Source organism: Chroicocephalus ridibundus, chromosome 2 (assembly GCF_963924245.1).
Source record: "Chroicocephalus ridibundus chromosome 2, bChrRid1.1, whole genome shotgun sequence".
NCBI lineage: Eukaryota > Metazoa > Chordata > Aves > Charadriiformes > Laridae > Chroicocephalus > Chroicocephalus ridibundus.
Window position 1 is genome coordinate 165,212,116 of NC_086285.1, and position 19,792 is coordinate 165,231,907.

A 19,792-nucleotide genomic window follows, 5' to 3' on the forward strand; every position below is an offset into this window, starting at 1 on the left:
ATGCTGGTAAGACAGGCCCTAACAAGCAGTTCCTCACTACAGCACAGACACAGACATGCCTTATTCATGACAGCTGGATGTCCAAGTAGCAGGTTCTACTCCCAAAATTAAACAAACGTTAAGGGCAAGACAGCTAAAAGCTAAGCACTTTCAAAAACAAAAAATTACATCCTAGTCACCACATAAGCACAAAGAACTCAAAACCTCATGGGGATAGAGATCACTCAGGCCAGTGTGCAAATACGCTGTTATGGTCTGACACTGCTGCAAATAACGACTTGTCACTAAGAAAATGCACTAATTTGGGCAGATAAGCACAGTCAAACTTCAGTCTGGCACAAGCTAAGTCTGGCCCAGCTTAGGCATGCCCTACTAAAAGATCCTCAAGTTTTTAAACCATGTTGAACATGAGAGTTATCTCCCATCAGAATTAAATTGATTCATTCCCTCTGTCTCAGTGAAGTAGGACAACAGAGGAAAACAAAATTAAGGCTATCATCAGGGAACATCTTAATACATTACCAAGTGGATTAACTGGAACAATCTTACCTTCCTGCAGAAGGAAGGACAATGTTTAACCCAGTGGTGGTGCAAGAATAATCCTATCGGTGCATCGTTGCCACTAGCATTTTTTTTTGCAAGTTCTTTTACCAAGGCTGTCCTCCCAGTTGCAGTGTGGGAAATGAAGTATACCAGTGCAACCTTTTGCAAATTACTCTTCAGAATGAGCAATGCTTTCTCCAATAGGTTGAGACTCGTGTGTGTCTTGCATGAATATTCATCCATAAAAAATAGTCAAGCCAGGACCGATTACTTAGTCTGTATATGCAAAGTTAGATATTCCTTGCAGATGTTACTGTACCTACGATGAAGAGCGCAATACTTTACTGAAGTAATTATATTTGAACTAATTATATTCACTGCTCTGAAAATTTGCAGGCTGGTTTCTTCAGGCTGTAAATGCTTAAGAAACCCAAATACTGCCAGAATATGTATTAGACAATTACAGAAGCTATTCAATAGATCAAGACAAAAAAGAGCACAGCATAGATCTTCATAAGCTGCCTTCCTCTAGCATATCATTAACGTCTGCAAAGTCTAATTCATTGGCATTATCTCCAATTACCAGTCCCTAAACGCATTACCATCGTTCTATCTCAGAAAACTCTGTTAAAGTAAGCTTTTGAAAGCATCCACAGAATTTTGTTCACCCTCCAACAAAGATGAAAAAGTTAGGTTTTGGCCGGATTTTACTAACTCTGAGGAAATAATTACTCCCTCAGAGAAAAAGCAAAACAAGGCAGAAGAGGGTTTCTCACATTTCAGATTCTCCGAAGGGTTTGTAAACAACTATATATAACTGATTATATCATCTTGCACAAAATATTCTCATTTTGCCTTCTCTGAGTGGACTCGCAGATCAACTGGCCCATCATCACTGTGATAGCCTGGCAATAAGCAGCCGTTTCCAGCCTAACCTGCAGTTTGAGCCTGCACTGATTCAGCACGATTGCGGGAAACTGTCTCTTGTCGGCGTAAAGGAGAGAGATCCCTTCTCTTCTGCCTCTTCCCCACCCCAGCTTCGCGTAGCTTCCCTCCATCTGGGCCAAGAAAAATATTTTAACATCCCCCGATAAGGCGTTAAATGGAGCTGACTACTATTGTATTGAGGGAAAAAAAAGAAGAAGAATAGAAGCATTTAGAGATAAATTTGTATTTCTTACTTACTTCCTCCCTGGCATCCAAGGAGGCCTGCCTGTTTCTCTAATGCAACTGTGCTGCAAAGGGTGCGGTAAAATAGCTGCTTTTCAGCCCCTTGACCTCAAGCCTTCCCTGTGTTAGGTGGTGCTAATGGAGGAAACAGCTATAGGTTAAAATAGCAGCTTTATGGTGCAGCACCTTTGGTAAACATTTTCAGTCCCGCCCTTGTGAAGCCCAAGCGATTACAAACAGGCGTTGAGTAAGCACACTTCATAAAAAGTACAGCTAGAGCACTTGACCAGATCCCTGCTGTCCCAAATATCAGCATGACCGACATGTTTATGTTCATTGCCATGAAGTATAGCTACTTGATTTAGTTTCTGAATTATTTAAATAAACATTTGAAGAGGTCTAACAGTGATGCATAGCCCATACATTAAGTAAGGTGCAAGATAAAAAACCAAAATGAAGAATCCCCTTGTAACACAAATCACTAATAAAGTTTATAAATTTCAAGAATACCAGAGGAATACTGTTCAGCAAACAATACGGATGAATCAGTGCTTAGAAGGGTTGCATCACCACACTGATTTCAGACCTTATCTACAACGTTTACGAAAACTATACAGTAAGAACCTCCACAAAAAGCACTTTAAGCAAAGTAGGCGAAACCTAACGTTTAAGAGTTACACCTTCTAGGAGAAAGAAATACAGGTAATGAACAGACAGCACTTTGGCAAATACAATGTATTTACAAACAATCCGTTTTAGAAATTTTTAGTGCAAGTAATATGATTGAGGCAGCTGGTTTAAGAGCAGCCCTGTAGAAAGCCAGTGGCCACATTTAAGACCAGCTTGATCAGGGCATATTTTGATTTTGGACTATGAACGAATGCTATTTTAGTAATGCATTTTGCCAAGCTGTAACCCTGTTAGAACTGGCAGGGTAAGATATTTACTGACACACACACTAAAATAATAAGAGGTGGTTGGACTCGATACATAAAGACCTGCTAGCAGGGAAATATTTAGAGGACACAGACCTCTTCCATTTGTGACTTTGTAGAACTATGAAACAGCTTGGCAAAGTCTTGTCAGATTTTGGCGTTTTTACCTAATTTGGGAATGACTGTCAGCCACTCTCCTCTTACAGGATGCACAAGCTCCAGCATCCATGCCATTTTAACAGCATACATCTGGATCGCTATGGGATAAGACCCATAGCAGTTCTGTACCAAAGCTGAAGTGGTTTAATAGTCTGCTGTTGTATCTGCAATCACTACAGCAGTTCTTACAGCTGTCTGGTGAAAATCAGACATCTCACAGCCTAGCTTTAGTCCTGCCACATTCAGTCAATTTGAACATGCTCTGTCAGTCCCTCAGCTTTTTCCTGTATGTTTGCTGCAAAATATACCACTGCCATCCTTCCAGGGAAGTTTTACATGCGACCTAAGGAATCCTTTAGGCACAAAGCTGCACTAGGGTATGGGGACAGATCTCATCCACGCAACTGTAAGCATTATCGTATGATCGTATCGTATGGATCTTGTGCCCCTCTAAATCCCCACAGAGACATTTTCCAGGGGTGGGGTGGTTCAGAGGAATCACCACAAGGATTTCATCAGCTGTACTATAACTATTTGTTATAAGCCAACCAGGGCTACCACTGTAGGCCACACAGGCAGTAGGGACACTAATCTATATTTAATGAGCTTGAATGTTAGTTGGCCTTATGAACTATTATTTCCCCCCTCCCAAAGACCAGCAAATGCTTTTTGAAGAGTGTCTAGTATCTCACAAGCATTTTCTGTTGCAGGTTATTGTCAGATATGCAGCCTTAAATTACCTAAAACACCCTCAGTGAATCAATGCTAAAGGACCTTTTCTTGAATGTTCATAAGGAAAAAATATTGTAGCAATAGTTTCCACTGGACTAGACTGGCATCTTCCAATATGAGGAGAGTTTATTTGCTTAAAAAGGGTATTTAAAGTGAACATTTATTTAGCTGAATGATTCAAAGTGATTGCACTTAAGTCATTTCTAGGTGCAGGGCTGCTGGCATAGAGAACATGGTAGTGGAAGTTCAGCCTATGCAAGCATGATTGATTGTTTAGAAAACAAAGCTAATCTAGTGGTTGTTTCTTTATGCACAGCTAATTGCATACCAGCTAGAGTACCTTTCCAGATCATTCTCAGAGGCAGAATGAATTTGTGGTCAGATAGTATCACAGGTATTTCTGTAGGTAGGTAGAGCTGCATTAATACTTACAGGCACTAAAAGCAGAGAGGAGAAGAGCAGGACAATGAGGGAAACGCCAGAATTCCAGTACACAGACTAGCACAATACTGAAGTGCAACAGCTGAGATGGCAGGTTATCCTACTAGGCATCTAGTATCCTCAGAAAGGCATCATCAGATCCTCTACTCAGAAATGCATTCACTGGAGTCAGAGAAGAAGCAATATTTTTTTCTTCATTCTATTAACCTAGATAGATCCTGAAGTCTGAAGCCAAGTGGGAAATTCAGTTGGGAGACAGCGACAGAAGTAGCAACGTGAACACCTGACAAAATAGGTTTGGTTTTGTGCCTTTATTGTTTAAAGAGACACCAAAATACACATGCAGTTGGTGTAAGCCATCTTCAGAGCGTATATAAGAGTATACTTTAAATATAAGAGTAAACTTTCAATGTAAGTCACAGCTACAACTTAAAATTCAGGACCCCAGCACTGGTCAAGTGAATATAGATGAAGACATTGAGCATCACCTTTACATTTTTTTAAAATGCACACCAACTATAGGTTGAAGATTAGCAAGTGAAATATGTTGTGTTGATCCAAACAATAAACAGGAACAGCAACGTCTGCTTGGGATTGTCTTTATGATTAGTCTAACATGCGCCCAACGTTATTAAGGGACCTCCTATCTCAGAGGCTGTATGGCTATTCACAGAACATATCAGAGTAAGAACTGACCAAGTTGAGAGCTGATCTATGAATATTTGAACAGTTTGACAGAAGCCTTCTCTAAACTATTAGACCATTCTCGAATAATAACACAGAGGAATAGTGTGGGCTTCATGAAGATAGTTAAATAGCTCTCCATTTATCTTCTGTCATCCACACACCTTTATTATGCTCCATAAAGATTGCAGTTGCACCACTGGCTTTTCCTCACATTGCTCCACTCACATTCAGTCTGGCTTCACCTCTGCTGCTCTCTTGTATGGTAGAAGACATATTGGTACAAGATCTTTAGCCTCTACTCTTTGGCACTCAGCTCTTTGCTTTAAGCTTTCATTGCTTTCTGTGCTCTGATCCTAAAAGTATAACGGATACAGAGTCTTCACGCTGCTCCTCTGGAAAGCTGAGCCTGACCTTACAGTATTCAAGATGTTACCTTTCCAGCTCCCCGATCTGTCACTCCTGATCAACTCTCAGTGGCTTCTGCTTGCTATAATATACTAATTTCTCCGTTTTCAAAACTGACTTGATGTTTGTCTTCCAAGAGATGATGACAACTGCCCACAGCAGCAAGCCAAGCAATAAGCATCACTCATCACATGCAGAGGTCAGATGAAGTACGATGTGAGCACACATGCACCTAGTTGAAACTGCTAGGTGTTTTTGACTGGATAACTTTCTGAAGAGATGCTTTACATTTGTAGTACGGAGGAAATCATGGGCTCACATTTGTGGGGGGGAACAGGAGGACAGCCATAATACCCAAAACAAAAAGGGATGAGTTGAAGTTGCAAAACCAAAATCAAGTACTTGAATGAATACTGCATAATATTACCTTATCTTTTCAAAGGAGTTTCAGGTCTTCAGCCTATTTCTTTAAAGAACTGCTCTACTTCTAACCAAATACTTTCTCTTATCAGTTTATTCTGGTACAAGATAACGGCTTGGCTTGCAACCCAGTTCCCATGAAGATTGTTAATACTTAGAGGTTTCCTTTCCCTAACATCAGAGCTAGCTAAATCCATTTATCACACATGGAGTTGATAAGGGATGGCATATTTGCCCCGAATTATTTTGCTGCTTTGGGCTGGTTCCCTTACTGTTTGCAAGGTGTTTACAGGCAACACTTTATCAGAATTAACAAACTTGTCATTCAGGTTAAGGAAGAACTTTACCATGTACTTGGCTAAATCCTCAAAGAGCAGACAAAAAAATTACCTTGATATACTGATGTACATATTAGTCCGAAGTATTTGAAGTGCTATACCTGTTTAAAGTCTATGGCTGTAAAGAGCAGGCAAACCAAAAATGTTAAGTGAATGAGGCTTTGAGCAACTGGCAGAGTAATCCAGGTCAGACTGGCGAACAGAGGTTTGCAAAGACTGCAAAGGACAGTGAAATAAAAAAAATATAATAATAAACTGGAAATACTTATTCAAACACTGTTCCTGCTAGCATGGTTAACTGGAGAAGGGATTACACATTTTTCAGGAAAAAACTATGGATTACAGCAGAGAAGGAAAACCCAAGTCAGCATCCTGTTGAAAGTAAATATTCTTACTTTTGTCCTAGTGTTATAGTAGAGGTGAGGATCACCTCACATGACTAATGATTCCTCATCAAGCACAACAACATTCAACTTGAACGTTTCAGTGAGCAAAGCATGCTGTACGTGAACAGACTGAGCCAACTAGAAAAAGCTGGGAGAGGAAATAGAAAGGACAAGAGCCAGAAAGCATGACTAAAAGTCTGAAGGGCATGAGATTATTCTACTTATTTAAACAAAGTAAGGCTTGTCAGTAGGTTTCAAACATGATCTCTCCATCAGAGAAGTAATGTTTGGGCCAAGCTGTAACCAGGAGGATTACAGCATATTCTCTATGTGTCCTCAGTAACAGAATTATTATTACCCATGGTGAGACAGACAACAAGCAGGTTTCACTTCTTCCTTGCGATATTCATTGATGACTTTCTCATGGCTCTAGAAGCTTGAGGTTGCTCAATTATTGCATCTTCAATTCTGAGCTCATGCACAGTTGCCTTGCTGCAGAGTTGCACAAGGGCACAGACATTTACATGTGCCGCACGTGTAGTTTTGCGCCTGCAGTGATAACACAGGAAGCTGAGGAAGAAAACTATTCGGTTCTCATAGCATGTGAACAAGAAAGTACATTTACTATTTGACTAACAAAGATCTTGAAGTGGATGCAAGTTACTGATCAACGCATGGAGGTATTTGACATTTTACATTAGAGCGAGGAAGCCCTTAGGGTGAAGAATTTCATGGTTGTTGAAGCCTATTTTAATGAAAAGTGTAGCTTGTCCTTCTGGGCTGTATTTCATTTTGGCAGCTTTACTGAGAATGCTGTGCTTAGTCATTTTACTTTTCCAATTACAGTACCAGCTTATGCAATAAACTAATGTGTTTACTGTTTGAACAATCCCCTGCCAGATCCAGATTTTTGGGAGGAATAAGATTTGATTAAAGCAATGAGCAGTTAAGCATAACATACTTAAATGTTTTAGGTTTTAAGAGCCTAAATAGACTTGAAATACCTTAATGTTGCTTTGTGTAGCAGTCAAGGTTTAATAGACAAAACGGGGGCAACACATCCCTGTTATCTCATTTAAGTGAAATGCATTTATTATCCTGTAAGAGCTTTAAGTTTTTGTTCTTCCAGTAGCAAGTTTTTAAGTGTGACGTATTTATTCTATAATTATATTTCCGCAAAATAAATAGGCAGGGTTTTGATCCAAGAACTTCTGTGGAGAAGTACAGATCACCATATAGTAAACCAGCCATAGTTCAAAAGGTCACTTCCATTTTGTTTTAAGCCTTTATTTTTAAGCCAAAAGATACTTAAACTTTTAAGTTGCAATTCCACATTAAAAAAGCCATGATGTGACACACTCCTATCCATAGCTTCCATTCTGGTTTTCAGTCAAGGTGCAGTGAGCTTCAGTTTACTTAACTGGGATAGACAGTTAGGGGACAACAAAGTATTGATGTACTGGGAAAAAAATCCTGCAGGAAGAGAATTCACATGGTGTCTATAAAGTTCTTCCTATTTACACACCCTGCAGTTTGCACCGACTGCAGATAACCCAAAAAGGTTTTGGCTAGGAAAACCTTCTCAGCTCACCTCCGAGGACTTAGTATGCCCTTGTCACCGCTCATCGTACATGAAGTCTGGAGAAACAGGATGAATATAAAATGTGCAACTATATCCTGTATTTTCCCCAATGGAAGATCACTCGTCCTCTAACAATAAGCTTCAACCAGGCTTAAATCTCCACTGGAACAGAGTGCAAACCTCTGTAAATAAAGTGTGATCAGCCTTCAAAACATGGAACTGAAATTAGCATAGACACAAGTTGCCCACATTCAGTATGAAATGTTAATTCCCCCAGAAGAAAATAGTGCAATCAAACCAGACTCCTTTACTTTAGGACACACATGGCGTGACGTACCCACATCTGGGTAGGATCTTGAGTGGCCTGATCCCAAATTTCTTTGCTGGACAGCAAATAAACTGAACACATGTACGTGCCTTCTTACATGCTTTCTATTAAAGACTTCCTACCACGAGGAGCAGGCGTGACTACCATTTGCTGTGATTAAGCTGGTTTCAGGAGCATTGGCAGTTATACACTAAAGCCATACTCCAAATCCCACTAGATCACAAACAAACAGTGACGCTTGGCTGTCACTTCGGATACATCCCCCCCACACATGCCATGCAAAGTGAAACTCCGCACTTAACTAATGAGAAAAGCTACCCAGGCTTTCAGGGTTTTTTTTTTTTTGTTTAAGTCTATGCCCAACCTTCCACTTAGAAGTCTGGGGAATGCAGATCTAACACTAGGCTACAAGCCCAGATATAAATAATTTGAGATGTATTCAACAGTCATGTAAGCCTTCTATACTTTCACTCTTTCCTGCAAGGTTGGAAGGGTGGCAGCATTATTACAAGCCTAAACCCTTTCAGAGGCAAAAAGACAGACTTGTGTAGCTTTTAGTCTTAGCTGCTCACACCAAACAACTTACAGGGCTACAGTTTTTCCTGAGAGACTAACAAATTAATGAAGGAAAATTGTGGGCTTTTGCCTGCTTTATCAGATACGATGGAGCCGGGAAGTTTCCATCCTTGGCTTCCTCCTTTGCTCTCAGCCTAGTCCAACATTTAAAAAATTTCTTCAGTGAATGCCAAGAATTGGCCAGTATTATTTTTATTTGAAAAGATATCACTATTACCCAGACAATTAAAAAGGAAGTTATTTAATCCCTACATCAACAGGGACCAAGAAAATGAAGCATTATTAATGGCACTAGCATAACCACACAAGGTAAGAACTAGACAGGATGGTGGACAGTCACTGAAGTAAAAAAATAAAGGACCTATTTTTATTTAATATTTGTCACTGGCAGGCTTCCACTCGTTTTCCAAGTTACAGGTAGATGCAATATTAATGAACTGAATGCTGCTACTGGAGATAAACAAAGTGTTGCTTTCATTTGCACCGTACTTGCACCCTGACCATGCTAATTTAGATGCAAGATGGACACTATATTGCATGGTGGAGATGCTATAAATACAGAGCTGAAGTATTTAAACACATTAACACTAGACTCCGCCCTTACTAGACCATATACCCTTAGTATTAAAGCTTGGGGAACTACTACCAACACCTCTCCTAGAACACCTCTAGCTCAGACTTCTTTTTCCAAATACAAACCAATTTTACCAAGAACACTTGAAGCACAGAACTGCAGCAGCCTTCTTATCCCATTTTCTAGAGGCAAGAACTCCAAATGATTTGGACTGCAGTAATTTCTGCATATAATGCTGAAGCCTTATTCCCTGCTCACTTAAAGAACTTGTCTTTTGTAAGCTATGGTGTATATATTCAGTCTTAATACAGTAATTGCTATTTAGGGAATTAAAGCTTGCTCTAGTAGAGATGTTTGACCACCAGCCACTTACCAGCCTATGGCTTTTTCAGTGAGAAAGGCCCTAAAACTTCAAAGATCAGTGAAAGCCATCACGGACACATCAATTAGTAAATTCCCCGTAGGCAGAATGAGGTTGTGATCCACAATCAAGGCAACTTGTTGTCAAGTTCACTGAAGGATCCTGAAAGTGACATATTTAGAAATATCTACACAGACTCCTTACAAAGCCACACAGACAGTGAGTCTGTTGACCAAAAGCTTCTGAAAGAGGCTGAAGTTAAGGGAACAGCGTAGCTTTTATTGTACCAATGATAAATTTAGGCATTCTTTACAACCAGTTATTCAGTAACCAGCCCTAACGTAGAACTGGAACTGATCTCTCGGAAAAAGTGTTAATTTGGGAGCATAGTTAGTGAGGAAGAGAGAGCTAAGTGCAGCTCAGGGAAATACTGTGCAGTGTTGGGCTGCTGGAACAAGCTGAAAGTTTGTAGTCTGATGAACGTGTATGTTTAGTAGCTTGCAGTTATTGAGCACTGGGGTTTGGTGTTGCAGTTTGTTGGTTTTGGGTTTTGTTCCCCCCCCCCCCCAGTGTAAGTGTAGCTTTCCATGAAGTGACTTGTGCAGAGGCAGGAAGATGCAAAGAAATCTGTTCAAGGAGTACAGAGTCAAGTTTATACTGAACATCACCGAAAGCCTGATGTTTCAGGGGACAAAGTGATATTAATTAAATCTAGCCACGAACAGGCTAAGAACACCCTGAGACAGAGTAGTAAGGCTCTATCTTAAGTCATCACACCAAAGACTATTACTTGCCCACAATATCTTCCATCTTCCCAACTAGTAAAAGAATTACTAACAATTTAATATCAAGCCCACTAGATGAACAGGCATCTATGGAAGATTCTAATACAAGCCTCACTGGATGGGAACCCAAACACTTTCATATACAGCTTAACTGGGGACTACTACACACTTGAGAGGCCATGGTAGATATACTTCTATCTAGCACTCCAGTCCAGCTCATATGCATACAGAGAAGATTAGAGATCCCACTAGTAATATAGGGTCAAAAGGCTTATTTTCAAATGGCATCCTGAATTGTCGCACAAACGATCCCAGAGTCACCATCTGGAAGAGGACACATGTTATCTGGTTCAATGCCATTTCTCCAGTAGACTCCAGCTGCTGTGCAGCTGCATAGTGAGTTTTGAACAGGCCATACCTGAGAGATGACGAATTGGAGAGGTGATTTGAAAGCAAAGCAGCAGGAAAAAAGCTCCAACTGTAAGACCAGCAATAATTGTAGGAGCACAAAGGGTAAAAGTAAGTGTCAGATCACTCCCCTTTTCATCCCATTGAAGGAGCTAAGTGTTTAGACTTTAAGGATGTGACAACAAATATGAATGGCTGACAGAGCCACAGAAGCACTATGGTGTTGGAAACAATCAGGATAACTCCTCCTCTGAAAAGCGTAAGCCTTCTCCCTCTCTACACCCAAGTTAGAAGCAGAACAAGAGCCAAGAAAAGAACAAGCCTACATCATGAGCCGATTCCCCCAGATACATTTCAGACAGCAAACAGGACATGTGCACTAGATGTGTTAGTGTTAAAGCAAGTTGTTCATTTGCTTTGGGTTATTTTTTTTGAACTCTTGGGAGTTAGCTGGCCAGCCACACTACTCTAAGGAGCAATAGTTCAGACTGTCAAATCACTCCTCTGGGAGTACCCAGAGCCAGACTGCACAGGCCAGTGTACTTGCTCAGATATTCCCCTTGTAAAAGGGGAGGAGCATTTTTTACCCTGCAGGCATGCCTTCTCCCTCCCCACCAAAAAAAAACCAAAGCCACCAAAAACCCACCAAACACAACCCCAAACCTCTTTTTACCTGGAAGCAAGAGATCCAGCATTGGGACTATTTTAAACAGTTGATTCCTGTTCCTCCTATTTGTACTCCCATATGATTGATAAGCAAGCTGTAGGTTAAACAGCACTCAGACTAAGTGTATTCTGGAAGACCACTTGCTGTGTATAAGTGATGATAGGAAATTAAGTGGCATAAAAATCTGACTGTTCTGTAGTCATCGCTTGTTGGGTTAAGCCACTGGTTTCTGGATGTGGTCCAGGAAGACTGATCATATATTCAAGGACAGAATGAAGTTGATAAACGTGACATGCAGTTGTGTTTTCATAAAAACAGTGCTTTGGGTTCAGCCCCCAGTTAGATCATTTATTTGTCTGGCACCAAAGGGTGATAATGGCTTGTTTTCAAGTCTCCAAAATAAATGAACTATACTGCATGCAGAAGTACTCCAGGCGAGCCAGCAGAGGATAGAAAATATGCAGGGTCAGCATAACACTGGTTTAAATTTCAGTTACAAAAACATTAGAGCTCTCATTTAAAATGAGATGAGGAAACTAGGTTCTCTCTCCACTCTGCTAAGAGCACCAGTCTTGATCTCCCAAGAACACTGATAAAATCCACCTCATATAATTTAGCAAAACAGTTCAGAGGTAATGCTTTCCTGCTGCTGTTTAAACACTGCTAAGATTTTTTAAAAGCATCTTCAGCCTATTCCTGAGGGCTAAGTTTTACCTTCTACCCTTTTATGCCTTGCTACATGAAGAGCAGCTATTGACTGACAATTTCAGTCTTGCAAGGAATGTAGGTCTCTGTCCACTTCCACTTCCTCAAGCCCCCAGATTAGCCTGTCTTCACATAACACTACAAGAGAGACTTGCAAGTCTAAAGTGTCAAGCCAGCCAGGTGTCCTAAAGCTAAAGAAACTATAGTTTAATAGCCTATACCCTTCACAGATGAGAGTCCTAGAAAGGAAGTCTTCCTCAGCTCTAACTGGGTATTAAGAGTTTTATTAGTTGTCCATATTGTGGAGACTAACTTCTCATCACCTATATATTGAGATTCATGTTCAAACCGACTAAGAGCCAAGCCAAGGTCAGAAGCAGCTCCTAAGCTAAACCAAACTATTACCTAGGGAAAGCCTTGTGTCCTGATGCTTGCCAGAGCCACTGGCCAAGAGCAAGTTTGATGAGAAAACCTGGCTGCTTCTCCCAAGTTGTTACAATGCAGTATGCCAGTTGCAGTCTAAATGACTTTACAGCACTTGTTGGAAATACCAGTGCTAAGGGGCTTTAGTTAAGCTACTGTGTGCCAGTTTCCCTAAGATGGCAGTTCACAGCACACAAACCACTCAGTGACTCAGACGCTGCAGTGCTCCGAATCCATTGCTGAGATGCCTCAAGTTCAGCTTTTAACTTGAGGCAAATTCAGTCTCCAGCAACTCTATTGGAGGTCTAGATTTAATAGCATGAACTCAGCTCTTTTTCATGCAGAGTATCTCATTCCACTCTGAGCGGAGTGAACTATCATACAGAAGCATAACAGAATAACCAGTTTATTAAAGATAGCAATAACTACTCAGCGCTAGGATTCAAGAAACCCTCACAGTCCCAGCTGGGGGACATAATATCCTTTACCAGTGGAAGTTTTTGGGTGGTTACTCGGAGTAGGGCTGTGACTCAAATGTAAGATGTGTGGGTAACTGATAAGCTGCTGACCACAAAAACAGTCACCTGACCAGCAGCAGCTTACCAAAAGCACATAGAGTCTTTAGTTCACAGCACAGAGCTCCACAGCTTAACACTGTCTGCTTCTAGGCTTGGTTTCTGGGGTGTCCAGGATCTACTGTCTGGAGGGCGACTCGAACTGAAACACCAGTTACTTGTCAAGCCACACACATGGTGTCACTCATCCCAACAGCAGGTATTCTGCTTCAACTTTCTGGCAACTGGATTTGCCAGAATCATTTGTATTTTCTGCTTCTGTATGGCAAGTTAAACTTTCTAGCAGAGCTGTGCATTTATTAGACTCATTAAAGCAGTCATTAGGCAGAAGTAATGTTCTGCTTAGGAAAATTACTGTTTCAAACACTCGTATCAGTTTAACACTGGTATATTAAGCCAAGTGACAACCAGTGCACTCTGTATTCCCTGAGTTAACCACACTGTTGAATAGAAGCTGGTTAATAAGGCTGACAATGTGCTGCAAGTTGAAGGACAGAATAGTTACCGAGTCAGTTAAGCCTTCTCTAACTGAAACAACTGCACACAAGGCATTGTCAACATAGTTTTAGTGAATCTTATGCCTATAGCTAGAATAGGTTACAGCCTGGGATCTTGCAAGTATTACTGGTAAAGGTTATGGGGATGACCCTTGCAAAACTAAAATGCAGCACAAACAGTTCTTCATGTCACCAGTAACTGTGCAAGCTGCTAAAGCTTCCCCCTCCATCACTCGACAGCCTCAACACTTCCACAGCATCTCTCCTGTCAGATCAGCTGGAAAGCCCCATTTCAACTGGAGTAGCTTTGCCTCTGTTCAGCATGCTTTTACACTAACCATCACTTTATAGTCAGTCTTAAGTGTAAGTGAAGCTTGTTTTTATCTTAAGTGTGACACCACTGCATGTGCACTGTTGCTTACACACTGCTTGATCATTTGATGCAAGTATTTTAGGGTGGCTTTTACTATTAGGAGCAACAGCAGAGGTACAGACTGCTAGTTAAGCTCAAAAAACCCCTGGCAGCTGCAGCTTCTTGTGATGGGCAATATGAAAGGATTTCACTGTTTTTGCCTAACACGACAAGCAGAGATGCCCACATAGTGTGGGCAAAACTGGCTGCCTACTCTAGGAATTGAAGCTTGAAGTCATGAGATGTTCAACTGAGAACAACTGCAGTACATCACAGGCAGAGTTTAGAGATTAAGCTAGACATGATCAAATGCTATGTGTAAATGAACTGTTTATTGCTTAAATTAGTGTCTGGTGAAAATACAGAAGTGTTACATGCAACTGTATTCACAACTGCAGGCATTACCTAGCAGCTAGTAGGTCATTTCAGCCATCAGCTTCCCACCTAGCCTTTTATAGGATGCCTCTCAAAGCTTAAGCATCTTTTGTAAGCTGCTCAGTTGGCAACACATTTTGACTTAAGAAGGTTTTTCAAACATTAGATGCAGTTTCACTGGTGTCATACCCCACAGGTACCACCCAATGTTAGTATTCTCATAGCTTTTAGGAATGATCCATTTAAAACAAGTTTATACAGGGGCAGAGTCCACACATTCCAGCCTTAGCACACAAGCAGAGCAATATTAAATTACCAAGATCTAACTTTCTAACTCTCAGTGAATCCAGGACTGGAGTGAGTTTAAACATAATTAACCTTTGAGGTCACAGCCTTGTGAGATGGGTCCAAATTCAGCCTGTGTTCTCTAAGCTCCTCAGAGCCTGTATTTCCACATGGCAGAATAAAGGCAGTTGCTTTAGAAAGCTCCTCAAATAGGTTACATATTTGCTTCAGCTTGAAAAATTTAGGTCACATGTACTTGGACATACAGGTATGTGTATTGTTTTAGTAGAATTACACCATGCTTCATTGGAAGCCACGTAAATATTCCACTTGTGCTGCCCCACTGAAAAGGCACATGAATGAAGTTGCACTTCACTAATTTTGTTGTAACATGACACAGAAGGAGCAGCAAGTTCACCAGCTAAGTCAGTCTTCTAACCACCTTCTCACCACTAATGAAGGACACCCCCAGCAGAAGACATCCTCCCTCAACAGCTTAAAGCAGCACAATACAAGTGTATTTAAAACAGACTGAACTGCTAAGACATTTCAGCTTTGAGGGAGAGGCTTGCTTTCAATTACAAGCAGTCCTCACAGCATTCAAACAAGATCCCATCAGCAGATATTGCTCATTCCTTTCTCAATGACAAACTCCCAGAGAGCAGCAGGTTCCCGCAGGAGTTTACCCTCTTGCGTAATGCATGTTATCTATAGAACCATACGTTTTCAATTTTACTGAAGATGCCTCTGTCATACATAACTGAGTGTAAGAACTGCAATTATTTCCTTGCTCAGAGAGACATGAGCCAACCCATGTAAACTGGCCTCTGATATTACAAATAGCTAACTAAAATAGAAGTTGTTCCACTGATCCCATCCATTACATCATGTAAATTATTTTGTCATGAAAACTCCCTTAAATACTCAATTTAATCTCAATTAATATAGGAATGAAGGTCTCACTTCCAAGACAGCAGCTGCTACTACCTTTGACAGACAGGGGAACTCAAAGATGTTTTTGGATGCCCCAGAGACTACTGGATGCAGTTTTAGGAGCTTAAGGTAGTGTCAGCTTTTCAAGCTTACAGTAAAAAGTACTTTAGAAGCATCTATAGCCAAAGTGTCAACTAAATACCTGAATCTGTTATCTGAAGCCCTTTTCCTTATTTAGGAAGGGAAAAATTAGGCCTGTTGAACATTTCATCAATCCAGTATAATCATTAAACAAACCAAGCAAGAGAGACCTTATCTTTTGCAATACGGGTGTGGAGGAAGAAGGCATATACAAGCTAGGTCAGTGCAATCACATCAGCAACCACTTCTGCCAGATATTTACAAAAAAAGCCTGACTTCTGGAAGGAAACAAAGTATTCACCAGCTCTTTCTTGCTTTCTTTGGGCTCAAGTGCCTGCTCAAGCCGTATTTCATTAAATATTTTAGTAGCAGTGTCTGATCAAGGCAGTGGAACATGACGCAGATCATAGCGGAGCAGTTTTTACAGAGCAGTAAGGATACATGCTGCAACAGTGCAATTTCTTCTCATAAATCCTCATAATGTTGCAGTTATCTCTCTGTGCTCTGTACTTTGTGCTGTCTACCCCCTGTAGGTCCACTTCTTTTAACGCGTCTCCTTTCCTGAAGGAGAAATCACCTCCTCTGTCCAACACTCAACATCCTGCAATAGCTTTCCTACCCTTTACCATTTGTAATTCACTGTATTAGCCAAGCTCTGGCAACATTGATTCACTGACTACACCCACTGCTGGAGCCTTGGCTACATCTTTTCCTCCCCTCCTTTTTTTCCTCTATACTGGAGGCCAGTCACTACAGAGAACTGCCCCATAGGGACAGTATTTTTCAAGGTCAAACACAGTTTCTGCACCTGCTAAAGGTGATAAATTAGGGCATCCTAGAGCTGCAAATCACCAATAAGATGATCTCAAGGAAAACTGCAGCTTTCATGGGAGATGTGAGAGTTAAGCACTAAGTAATTTCTTCCCCAGTACTCTCCCACCATCAGATCAGACTAGGTGAGGTGAGACTGAACCGTTTTATGGTAAAGCATTGAGATCAGGTTACAGATTAAGTGTGGAATTATTCAAATGGCAGACTAGCAAACTTTAATAGTTTGAAAAGCTATATTAATTCCCATCTTTAGACCTTTTGTCAAGTCCTCTTCCAGCATAGTCACCGCTCAACATAGTCCCAAAGGGACACCTCTTTCTCATCCCATCTTCACTTCATTATGACTCACTATCCCAGACACATCAGTCAAGCCTCTCCAACCCCACTTTACTCACCCTACCATTCATTCCTCATCCCTTCCCAGCCACTGCAGCCCAACATCTCCTTTGGCCCAAGCCCTCACCACAGAGCTCAACACTTCCCAATTTCCACCTCTGTAGCCCCATGTCTCCCTCACCTCACTCTCATCATTTCTCATCCCCTTCTCCCCCTGCAGCCTCACATCTCCCCCCACATCTCCTTCCCATCTTGACAGCCTCACCTTCACGAGCCCCTCCTCTCCCTCAGCCCAAACCCTTCCTCACCTTCACGAGCCCCTCCTCTCCCTCAGCCCAAACCCTTCCTCACCTTCACGAGCCCCTCCTCTCCCTCAGCCCAAACCCTTCCTCACCTTCACGAGCCCCTCCTCTCCCTCAGCCCAAACCCTTCCTCACCTTCACGAGCCCCTCCTCTCCCTCAGCAAAACTCTTCCTCACCTTCACCAGCCCACCTCCCTCAGCAAAACTCTTCCTCACCTTCACCAGCCCACCTCCCTCAGCAAAACTCTTCCTCACCTTCACCAGCCCACATCCCTCACCCCACAACTCCCCAACCGCTTCTTACCGACAACCCCCCCGAGGCCCAACCACCCCCGATCCCTCCCCCTCGCCCTTACCTGCCCCCGGGTCTCCCCCTGCACCCGGGACCTGCTCCGTGCGGCGGGCGGGGGAGGCGGCGGCAGTGCCGGGAGGTGGCCGCGGCGGCCAGGGGAGGGGGGGAGGGAGGGGTGACGTCCCTCAGGGCGGCACGAGAACGGCGGGCGACACCGGGCACCAGCGGCCGCTTTATACCGGGCTCCTCGGAAACCGTCTCCCGCTTCCGCTTCCGCCCCCTCCCCGCGCGCCGGGGGTCATGAATATGCATGAAGAGGGCGTGGTCATGCGGGGGCGGGGGGCGAGGGGCGTTGCTAGGGTGACGGGCGGGCGGGCTACGGGGGCGAACGGGGCATCGCCCCAGGGGTGGGGGGCGCGGGCGGCGGCGCCACCTGAGGAGAGGCGGCCGGCGGCGGGCAGGTGTTGGGGCTGTTCCCGCTGCCCCCGGAGGCGGGGGGGAAGGACGAGCCCGCCGGCACCTCTCCCGGGGCCGAAGGGGGGTTTCTGGCCGCAAAGGCAGCCCGCTGAATCGACCCGAGGGCGGCTGGATGCTGCCACCTGCTCTGCCTCTGCGTTTTCCACAGAAACTCGGCGGCGACATGGCACAGGGCCCCTGTCCCCTGCCTGGAAAAAGTTGTGCCTGGTAGCCTTCCAAACTAACAGGCTTGGAAAGTGCAGGAGCAGACGACCTTCCCTACTTGAGATACTGCAAACACATCGTCCCCTAATTGTCCAAATTTTCCTTCATCATGAGGAAAAATAACACCTTTTCCTCAGGTTTGGCCAAATGCAAGTTCATGTCATCACCTCAGCTGCACTACACCTGTCGGAGGCTCCTCTCCACACGCTCAGTCCGTTGCCCGCTCTGTGCAAGGAGTTGTGCCAAGCACCCCTCCAAACTAACAACTTGGAAAGCGCAGGAGTGGACACCCATCCCTACTTGAGGTACCGGAAATGTGTCGGCCCCAAATTATTCAAATTTTCCTTCGTTGTGATGAAAAACAACACCTTTTCCTCAGGTTCGGTCAGATGTGAGGTTCCATCCTCCCTCCCCACCTCTCCTCCACCATGACCCTCCTCTCCACACACCCAGTCCATCGCCCGCTCTGTGCAAAGGTGCAATTAACTTTCTACATCTCGTTATATCACGTCTACCTTATACAAGGCTCAATATACAACGCGACCCCCAAGGAAATGGAAATGCTTCAGTCCTGATTGCAGTCCTGCCGTGCTGTAAGCACCCCCTGCAAACTTGCCATAAAAGACTGCATTTTTTTTAGCGCGGGCATGTGGTTTTTTTCTTCCCAATTACTGACGTCTCCTACCCTTAATTGTGCTGACTGCATTGGGCAGGGTAGTGTAATATTTAATTTTCTTTACTTACATAAACTGGGGATGCATTAAGTGGCGTGTGAGTGGCATGTAAAAATGCACGTTATGTTGTGTAAGTGTAATTGTTTTCTCTTTCTTGACACGCTCTTAACCATATATTCCAAAACATATTTTTTTTTTTTTAATTGTGAACTTTCTCTGCAGCTCATGAATAAATAAACCACGAAGCATACCAGACTTAAGAAAAAGGAAAACCACAGAGGGCAAAATGGAAGAACTGTACACATCTATGCACTATTAAAAAGCAATATGAATCTTGAACCTAACAAAAATACTGCGACTACAAGCCCTTAAGAAACAAAAAAGGCGACATTAGTCTTTTATACTAGAATGCTGTTATCAGTGTGTACTTATTTTTAGGCTAATTCAGACCAAGGACTGAAAAGCGACTACAATCATGCACAACTCGCTAAATTAACCATCCTCTGGTGAGGATTCCCAAAGTCTACTCAAAGAGTGATGGGTTTTTTGACATATATATTATGTCATATTTTGACATATATACAACATTATAAATATTGTAATGACATGGCTAGCTTTGTGAAAAAATTTGGCAAAACAGTTCTCTTAATTACCCAAATGGTAACGATAAAACTACCATACAGACAACAGCCCAGTGTAACACCTACACGTGACAGTAAACCAACATCCATTATATCACAACTCAATTTATGTAGTATAGCCTAACAAAACATTATATTCCACAGAAGAAACAAAATATACCTATATTTAGAGTAGTAGAAAATTCTAATGAC

At 42.5% G+C, this 19,792-nt stretch overlaps 1 protein-coding gene across 3 annotated transcripts in view; it reads right to left on the reverse strand.

Annotated features, from left to right (window-relative positions):
- SLC45A4 (solute carrier family 45 member 4) overlaps positions 1–19,792 on the reverse strand; it is an 87,132-nt gene that overhangs the window by 46,544 nt on the left and 20,796 nt on the right. Inside the window, exon 1 of one of the 3 annotated variants that reach the window (XM_063327616.1) lies at positions 17,669–17,825. The exons of the other annotated variants lie outside the window; for them this stretch is intronic. The gene's annotated coding sequence lies outside the window, so the exon portion shown is untranslated. Of the gene's footprint in view, positions 1–17,668; positions 17,826–19,792 lie in introns of those variants that run through there. 3 annotated transcript variants of the gene reach the window in all.